The sequence below is a fragment of the Coregonus lavaretus genome, assembly GCF_964263955.1.
Source record: "Coregonus lavaretus genome assembly, chromosome: 30".
NCBI lineage: Eukaryota > Metazoa > Chordata > Actinopteri > Salmoniformes > Salmonidae > Coregonus > Coregonus lavaretus.
The window spans coordinates 1001051-1011786 of record NC_140017.1 but is presented as its reverse complement, the minus strand read 5'-3'; positions in this window follow the sequence as shown (position 1 = coordinate 1011786).

Sequence of the window (10736 nt, the reverse complement as noted above, 5' to 3'; positions counted from 1 at the left end):
TCAGACCCTTTACTCAGTACTTTGTTGAAGCACCTTTTGCAGCGATTACAGCCTTGAGTCTTCTTGGGTATGACGCTACAAGCTTGGCACACCTGTATTTGGGGAGTTTCTCCCATTCTTCTCTGCAGGTCCTCTCAATCTCTGTCAGGTTGGATGGGGAGCGTCGCTGCACAGCTATTTTCAGGTCTCTCCAGAGATATTCAATCGGGTTCAAGTCCTGGCTCTGGCTGGGCCACTCAAGGACATTCAGAGACTTGTCCAAAAGCCACTCCTGCGTTGTCTTGGCTGTGTGCTTAGGGTCGTTGTCCTGTTGGAAGGTGAACCTTCGCACCAGTCTAAGGTCCGGAGCGCTCTGGAGCAGGTTTTCATCAAGGATCTCTGTACTTTGCTCCGTTCATCTTTCCCTCGATCCTGACTAGTCTCCCGGGCCCTGCTGCTGAAAAACATCCCAACAGTATGATGCTAACACCACCATGCTTCACCGTAGGGATGGTGCCAGGTTTCCTCCAGATGTCACGCTTGGCATTCAGGCCAAAGAGTTCAATTTTTTTCTCATGGTCTGAGAGTCCTTTAGCTGCCTTTTGGCAAACTCCAAGCGGGCTGTCATGTTCCTTTTACTGAGGAGTGGCTTCCGTTTGGCCACTCTACCATAAAGGCCTGATTGGGGAGATGGTTTTCCTTCTGGAAGGTTCTCCCACCTCTACAGAGGAACTCTGGAGCTCTGTCAGAGTGACCATTGGGTTCTTGGTCACCTCCCTGACTAAGGCCCTTCTCCCCTAATTGCTCAGTTTGGCTGGGAGGCCAGCTGATGGAGGCCACTGTGTTCTTGGCGACCTTCAATGCTGCAGACATTTTTTGCTACCCTTCCCCAGATCTGTGACTCGACACAATCCTGTCTCTGAGCTCTGTACAATTCCTTGGGCCTCATGGCGTGGTTTTTGCTCTGGCAACTGTGGGACCTTATATAGACAGGTGTGTGCCTTTCCAAATCATGTCCAATCAATTGATTGTAGCACAAGTGGACTCCAATCAAGTTGTAAAAACACCTGAGCTCAATTTCGAGTCTCATAGCAAAGGGTCTGAATATTTATGTAAATAACGTATTTCTGTTTAAATTTGCAACATTTTCTAAAAACCTGTTTTCGCTTTGTCATTATGATTGATGAGGAAACATTTTTATTTAATCAATTTTAGAATAAGGCTGTAATGTAACAAAATGTGGAAAAAGGGAAGGGGTCTGAATACTTTTTCCCAATGCACTGTATAACCCCTAAACTTCACCAAGGGCTATGTTTGACCCCGCTGCAATCTACCCTTTTGGATCACTTTGCAACAGGCGTCCATCAGTGGCCAGCTCTGGATCCCCCTCGTCTCCATCTGGTCCTAGGCACTGAGGGAGCCTGTGACACAGAGCCATCCTCATCAGCAGACTGGGAGGTTAGAGAGAGAGCGAGAGAGAGAGAGAGAGAGAGAGAGAAGGGAGAGAGGAGACGCAGCCACTCCATGCACCATTAGCACATCTGATGTATAATTACTCCTCCCTCTCTTCTTTCCCTCTTTCTCCCTCACTCTCTTCCTCACACACACACACAGACACGGTCTCACACACACACACGTCATGCTGGTTGTTTGTGTTTAATGTACTGGTTCGTCTTCTCTTCAGCATGGATCGCCAGCCCTCCTTCTCTGCCTTCCTAACTTGACAGCCATTATTCATGAGCAGCACAGAAGAGCCGTTTTATAAACACAAAGATTTGAATCATTTTAAATGATTAAACGTCAGCTGACACATTCCATACGTTTGTCTGTGTGTGTGCGTGTTGCTGTGTGTGTATACTGTATGTGTATACACACATAACACCTCCATTTTACTGTAATCTGTGTGTCTCTATGGCCATGCATGTACTGTATGTGTACTTGTAACATGGTTAGACATCCTTTGTTTTGGTCTTGCTCACTATCGCACTCAAACGTATTTATTTTTTCGCTAATTTCTTTCTCTCCAGGCGTTTAAAATGTGAAGCTTGGAGGATCATGTTTCAAAATGATTGAATCACTGACAGGCATTCTAAATATTACCCATCATATTCAGGTGTTATGGTTGCACGTATAGGACAAGATGCTACTTACACGTTCAATGGTATCAATTGGTGTTTGGGACCGTTTGGAATTTACGGAACAGGGATCATGAAGGAATGTCGGGGAGGGTCATGCTTTTAAAATTTCAGTCCGGGGGATTATTATTATTCTTTCTTTTCTTTTTTTTCAGGTGAGGGTTATGTAATTTCTAATCAATGAAATGTCTATATTTATCAGTATTTTAAAATAATTGCTTATACGGTGCCTTGCGTTTTTCCTATTTTGTTGCATTACAACCTGTAATTTAAATGGATTTTTATTTGGATTTCATGTAATGGACAAAAAATAGTCAAAATTGCTGAATTGGAATGAAAAAAATAACTTATTTTAAAAAATTCTAAAAAATAAATAACTATTTCTATGAAGCACCTAAATAAGATCTGGTGCAAACAATTATCTTCAGAAGTTACATAATTAGTTAAATAAAGTCCACCTTTAGCTCAGTTGGTAGAGCATGGTGCTTGCAACGACAGGGTTGTGGGTTCGATTCCCATGGGGGGCCAGTATGAAAAATGTATGCACTCACTAACTCTAAGTCGCTCTGGATAAGAGCGTCTGCTAAATCACTAAAAATGTCAATGTAAATGCAATCTAAGTGTCACATGATCTGTCACATGATCTCAGTACATATACACCTGTTCTGAAAGGCCCCAGAGTCTGCAAACCACTAAGCAAGGGGCAACACCAAGCAAGCAGCACCATGAAGACCAAGGAGCTCTCCAAACAGGTCAGGAACAAAGTTGTGGAGAAGTACAGATCAGGATTGGGTTATAAAAAAATATCTGAAACGTTGAACATCCCACAGAGCACCATTAAATTAATTATTAAAAAATTGAAAGAATATGGCACCACAACAAATCTGCCAAGAGAGGGCCGCCCACCAAAACTCATGGACCAGGCAAGGAGGGCATTAATCAGAGAGGCAACAAAGAGACCAAAGATAACCCTGAAGGAGCTGAAAAGCTCCACAGCGGAGATTGGAGTATCTATCCATAGGACCACTTTAAGCCATACACTCCACAGAGCTGGGCTTTACGGAAGAGTGGCCAGAAAAAAAACATTGCTTAAAGAAAAGAATAAGCAAACACATTTGGTGTTCACCAAAAGCCATGTGGGAGACTCCCCAAACATATGGAAGAAAGTACTCTGGTCAGATGAGACTAAAATTGAGCTTTTTGGCCATCAAGGAAAATGCTATGTCTGGCGTAAACCCAACACCTCTCATCACCCCGAGAACACCATGGTGGTGGCAGCCTCATGCTGTGGGGATGAATACGAGGTTGAAAAGTTTTCAGTTTTTTTGTCTTATTTCTTGTTTATTTCACAAGAAAAAATATTTTGCATCTTCAAAGTGGTAGGCATGTTGAGTAAATCAAATGATAATAACCCCCCAAAAATATATTTTAATTCCAGGTTGTAAGGCAACAAAATAGGAAAAATGCCAATGGGGGTGAATACTTTCGCAAGCCACTGTTTATCTTGATGTGTGCCTGATGCTCAGCGGTAGAGCACGATTCTCTGCTGAGCGTGCAAGGTCAAATGTGCCTATAATTTAGTGTAGTCTCAATAAAAATTATCAAAAGCCTAAAGGTTATACAAAGTGCATGCTCAGAGAAGCACAGGGCAAAGCAATTTTTTTCTAAGAAAATCTACTTCATATTTTATATATTACTTTGGGTAGAGGGAGGGTCAATTGTTTCTTTGAACCATTCAGGGAGGGTCATGTGATAATATATTTTGCTTAAAGAGTCAATGTCCGCGCCCCCGTGGAAATCAAATTAGTATAATAAAATAATCCCCATAAAAATCCATCAGTTTAAACTAGAGATATCTGTTTATCTTGGGAGCAGGAAAATACAGTTCATTGGACCAGAAACTAATTGCAGGTTTTGAAAAGCACAATTTTTTCACTTTTAATCCTACTATTTCTTTTAGGACCTTTCTTCTTATCTTTTTAACCACAGATCATAGAAATGCGCTGTTTTCACGTACAGTGAGGGAAGAAAGTATTTGAACCCCTGCTGATTTTGTAAGTTTGCCCACTGACAAAGACATAATCAGTCTATAATTTTAATGGTAGGTTTATTTGAACAGTGAGAGACAGAATAACAACAAAAAATCCAGAAAAACGCATGTCAAAAATGTTATAAATTGATTTGCATTTTAATGAGGGAAATAAGTATTTGACCCCTCTGCAAAACATTACTTAGTACTTGGTGGCAAAACCCTTGTTGGCAATCACAGAGGTCAGACGTTTCTTGTAGTTGGCCACCAGGTTTGCACACATCTCTGGAGGGATTTTGTTCCACTCCTCTTTGCAGATCTTCTCCAAGTCATTAAGGTTTTGTGGTTGACATTTGGCAACTCGAACCTTCAGCTCCCTCCACAGATTTTCTATCGGATTAAGGTCTGGAGACTGGCTAGGCCACTCCAAGACCTTAATGTGCTTCTTTTTGAGCCACTCCTTTGTTGCCTTGGCAGTGTGTTTTGGGTCATTGTCATGCTGGAAAACCCATCCACGACCCATTTTCAATGCCCTGGCTGATCGAAGGAGGTTCTCACCCAAGATTTGACGGTACATGGCCCTGTCCATCGTCCCTTTGATGCGGTGAAGTTGTCCTGTCCCCTTAGCAGAAAAACATCCCCAAAGCATAATGTTTCCACCTCCATGTTTGACGGTGGGGATGGTGTTCTTGGGGTCATAGGCAGTATTCCTCCTCCTCCAAACACGGTGAGTTGAGTTGATGCCAAAGAGCTCGATTTTGGTCTCATCTGACCACAACACATTCACCCAGTTCTCCTCTGAATCATTCAGATGTTCATTGGCAAACTTCAGACGGGCAGGTATATGTGCTTTCTTGAGCAGGGGGACCTTGCGGGCGCTGCAGGATTTCAGTCCTTCACGGCGTAATATGTTACAAATTGTTTTCTTGGTGACTATGGTCCCAGCTGCCTTGAGATCATTGACAAGATCCTCCTGTGTAGTTCTGGGCTGATTCCTCACCGTTCTCATGATCATTGCAACTCCACGAGGTGAGATCTTACATTTACATTTTAGTCATTTAGCAGACGCTCTTATCCAGAGCGACTTACAGTTAGTGAATATATATATTTTTTTATACTGGCCCCCCGTGGGAATCAAACCCACAACCCTGGCGTTGCAAACACCATGCTCTAGCAACTGAGCTACATCCCTGCCGGCCATTCCCTCCCCTACCCTGGACAACGCTGGGCCAATTGTGCGCCGCCCATGAGTCTCCCGGTCGCGGCCGGCTGCGACAGAGCCTGGATTCGAACCAGGATCTCTAGTGGCACAGTTAGCACTGCAGTGCCTTAGACCACTGCGCCACTCAGGAGTACATCTTGCATGGAGCCCCAGGCCGAGGGAGATTGACAGTTATTTTGTGTTTCTTCCATTTGCGAATAATCGCACCAACTGTTGTCACCTTCTCACCAAGCTGCTTGGCGATGGTCTTGTAGCCCATTCCAGCCTTGTGTAGGTCTACAATCTTGTCCCTGACAACTGAGATTAGGAGCACTCCCTTTAAGAGTATAAAGGGAGTGCCTGTATAAAAGACACCTGGGAGCCAGAAATCTTTCTGATTGAGAGGGGGTCAAATACTTATTTCACTCATTAAAATGCAAATCAATTTATAAAATTTTTGACATGCGTTTTTCTGGATTTTTTTGTTGTTATTCTGTCTCTCACTGTTCAAATAAACCTACCATTAACATTATAGACTGATCCTTTCTTTGTCTGTTGGCAAACGTACAAAATCAGCAGGGGATCAAATACTTTTTTTCCTCACTGTATGTACACACTGGTTTGGTGCTGGAGATTATGAATACGAGGTTGAAAAGTAGTGGAATTGCCCTTTATGTATTTTCATTTGAGAGTGGTCAGACTTTCTCTGTGTACCACTTATTATAACTAACGTACAGTCCCTTACACCTGTTCGTTTTCTTGGCTCTCCTTTATTTTCACATGATCCTCCCCTCATGTGTGTGTGTGTGTGTGTGTGTGTGTGTGTGTGTGTGTGTGTGTGTGTGTGTGTGTGTGTGTGTGTGTGTGTGTGTGTGTGTGTGTGTGTGTGTGTGTGTGTGTGTGTGTGTGTGTGTGTGTGTGTGTGTGTGAACCACTGATAACTCTCGCCAACTTTGTATGGGCAACAGTTCAAAAAGTTTTAATGGGGGAATATGAACAATAGAAAACTATTTAACTTATCTCCTTCTCTCATATGGCACATTCATTATTCCCCCAATTATTTTACAGTCTGTAATCAACATGAGTCTGAATACCATCCCTAACCCACCAATCTGTAGAGCTGTTACCCACAGGAGGGTGTTGTCTCCTGTAACTCCTCATACATGCCTCAGCAGAAGACATAAAAGGATAAGCCTACTTTTTCCTTCCTTCTTTTCTTCCTGCCTTCCATTTGTCTTTCTCTAACTCCTGGGGGAGATAATAGGCAAGCGACTGGCCAAGCCATCCACACACATCATATCCCAACTGTTGACCTTCATATAATTTCTCCATTATAGCATCTATTGTCTAATATTGCCATCTAATCAACATCCTTTACAAGGATAATAGAACACCTGGGTCTGAGCATAGGAGCGTCAGAAACAACAGCATTGGAATTTATAATTTATAGAGTAGGGACCCCAGCCCCCCAACTCTCAGCTCTCACTCAATACAGACTAGGAATTAATGTTTTATTTATAAATTGTTTAACTTTATTTCAACAGGGAGTCCAATTGAGAGGTTTATTAAACATTTTTTTCATTTTACATTTCACATCTTTTACAAAATACAAAAGAATACAAAAATACAGACACACTCAATAAAAACAATCACCTTCCTCAACAAAGAGGTTTGCAATCAACATTTTGAGCTGCCCGAGAGGCAACAATGGTCCATACTCTGAGTTCCATACATGGGGTACATAGAAACTAAAGGCTGTTTTACCTAAGTCTGCAGTAACATACGGAATTTCCAGAGTTAGTCATCCCTGTGATCGGCATGGTAACTTGTATTTCTATTGATAAGTAAAGGTGTCAGGTAATGTGGGAGTTTTTGCAATTGGGCTTTATAAATGAATAAAATGCAGTGTTTTGACTTGCGTGACGTCAAATAGGGGCAACCTACTTTCTGATAGAGCAAGCAGTGATATTAATAATGCATTTCCAAACCACTGTCCTCCTATAGCTCTTATCCAGAGGATCTCGTCCTCACCACAAATGAGTGTGGCGCTAGTTACACTATCATTTTGGGTTCAATTCCCGTAAGGATCACACACACATATGAAAATTAATGAACTCCCTGCACTGTAAGTCACTTTGGATATATTATATATTAGGGATGGGCTTTTTTATTTTATTTCACTATTCGAATGATATCATTAATGTTTAATATTCGGATACCAAGAATTCTTAGTTGCTACATACATTTTTGGACTTATAAATTAATAATATACTGTATACCCATTGATTCTTGAAGAATATAACTTGAATCTTGAAGAAATTATTATGAGCTTATTTCAACTGTGGTACCCCATTACAACCCAAAATATATACAATATACATTACCGGTCAAAAGTTTTAGAACACCTATCCATTCAAGGGTTTGTCTTTATTTTTACTATTTTCTACGTCGTAGAATAATAGTGAAGACATCAAAACTATGAAATAACACATATGGAATCATGTAGTAACCATAAAAGTGTTATACAAATCAAAATATATTTTATATTTGAGATTCTTCAAATAGCCACTCTTTGCCTTGATGACAGCTTTGCACACTCTTGGTATTATCTCAACCAGCTTCACCTGGAATGCTTTTCCAACAGTCTTGAAGGAGTTTCCACATATGCTGAGCACTTGTTGGCTGCTTTTCCTTCACTCTGAGGTCCGACTCATCCCAAACCATCTCAATTTGGTTGAGGTCGGGGGATTGTGGAGGCCAGGTCATCTGATGCAGCACTCCATCACTCTCCTTCTTTGTAAAATAGCCCTTACACAGCCTGGAGGTGTGTTGCGTCATTGTCCTGTTGAAAAACAAATGATAGTCCCACTAAGCCCAAACCAGATGGGATGGCGTATAATAAATAAATCACAGACAGTGTCACCAGCAAAGCACCCCCACACCATAACACCTCCTCCTCCATGCTTTACGGTGGGAAATACACATGCGGAGATCATCCGTTCACCGACACTGCGTCTCACAAATACACCAAAAATCTCCAGACCAAAGGACACATTAACACCGGTCTAATGTCCATTGCTCGTGTTTCTTGGCCCGAGCAGGTCTCTTCTTATTATTGCTGTCCTTTAGTAGTGGTTTCTTTGCATCAATTGACCATGAAGCCCTGATTCACACAGTCTCCTCTGAACAGTTGATGTTGAGATGTGTCTGTTACTTGAACTCTGTGAAGCATTTATTTATTTGGGCTGCAATTTCTGAGGCTGGTAACTCTAATGAACTTATCCTCTGCAGCAGAGGTAACTCTGGGTCTTCCATTCCTGTGGCGGTCCTCATGAGAGCCAGTTTCATCATAGCGCTTGATGGTTTTTGCGACTGCAGTTCTTGAAATGTTCCATATTGACTGACCTTCCTGTCTTAAAGTAATGATGGACTGTCATTTCTCTTTGCTTATTTGAGCTGTTCTTGCCATAATATGGAATGGACTTAGCCCAATTTGGCAAAAGACCATCTTCAACCTTGTCACAACACAACTGATTGGCTGAAACGCATTAAGAAGGAAATACATTCCACAAATTAACTTTTAAGAAGGCACACCTGTTAATTAAAATGCATTCCAGGTGACTACCTCATGAAACTGTTTGAAAGAATGCCTAGAGTGTGCAAAGCTGTCATCAAGGCAAAGGGCGGCTATTTGAAGAATCTCACATTTGTTTAACACTTTTTTGGTTACTACATGATTCCATATGTGTTATTTCATAGTTTCAATGTCTTCACTATTATTCTACAATGTAGAAAATAGTAAAAATATAGAAAAACCCTTGAATGAGTAGGTGTGTCCTAACTTTTGACTGGTACTGTATACTGTATATATCATTAACTTTTGATTGACTCCCGAGAGGCGCTGTAGTCTAAGGCACTGCATCGCAGTTCTTGAGGCGTCAATAAAGACCCAGGTTCGATCCCAGGCTGTTTCGCAGCCGGCCGCGACCGGGAGACCCATGAGTAGGCACACAATTGTCCCAACTCTAGCAACTCCTGTGGCGGGCCGGGCGCATGCACACTGACTACGGTCACCAGTTGTACAGTGTTTCCTCTGACACATTGGTGTGGCTGGCTTCCAGGTTAAGCGAGAAGTGTGTCAAGAAACAGTGCGGCTTGGCAGGGTCGTGTTTCAGAGGACGCATGGCTGTCAACCTTGGCCTCTCCCGAGTCCGTACGGGAGTTGCAGGAATGGGACAAGACTGTAACTACCAATTGGATATCACGAAAAAGGGGGAAAAAAACATTAGAAAAAAATCCACTTTTGATCAGCCTACTATAACCAGTTACTGATCCCTGTGGTTATCTCTGCATGTTTCCTCACTGCTAGCTGCTATTTCTTGAGAGGACAGAGGGTGCAGCGAGCTCCAGAGAGGGTGTGGGGGTCAGGGGAGGGAGGATGGACTTGGAAATAATGCCCGACACCAGACACACGCACACACAAACATTTCATTTATTTTATTTAACTTTAATTTATCCAGGAAGTCCCATTGGGGTTAGAATGCTAATTTTATTTTACAAAGGACACCTGGCCAAGAGGGCAGCTCAATAAAAAACACAAACATGCCCACATCCTCTTGCCTTCCTAAGAAGCGAGGGAGCACCAGAGAGGGCATTGGCTGGGGGGTATTCTGAAGAAGTGGAGGGGGTGGGGTAGAACTCATCATTGTCTCAGTGCGTGCATGGGTGTGTGGTTCGCTGATTCACACAGAGACATGTTACGCACTCTTCAGGCATAGCCAATCGAACCCTGAGCCACCGTGGCACATGCAGACACAGACGGCAAGAGACAAACAAAGCGTGCGCTCCAGTCTCAAACAATCAATCAGCAGCCAATGCTCAGACAGGCAGCACATCCATCTAGAGCCTTGATCACATGCATTTATTCAAGTGAAGTGTACAGGCTTGTCCTCCTTGATCTCTGTATAACGTCTTGCTTTTCATCTAATTTTAGTCAATTAGTTGGAGAGGGGAGGGGCACCCAGCGATGGAGTTTGTGTGTTGATGTGAATTTGTTTTGTAGTCTTTAATGTCCTCTGATGCTGTTGAAAGCTGATGACAGCCGTTTATGCAGCCAGGAGCCCATTAGATCACACTTTGAGGCCACCACTGCTGAGCGCCAAAACATACACACACACACACACACACACACACACACACACACACACACACACACACACACACACAGACACAAGCATACTGAGTGTCAAAACACACAAACACTCTCTCACACACACACACACACACACACACACACACACAACACATCCTGACTCTCTGTGATCCCTTAAGAGCCAATGGCACTTATGGTAAGAATATGGTGTTAACCTGGTGTCCTGGCTATATTCCCAAC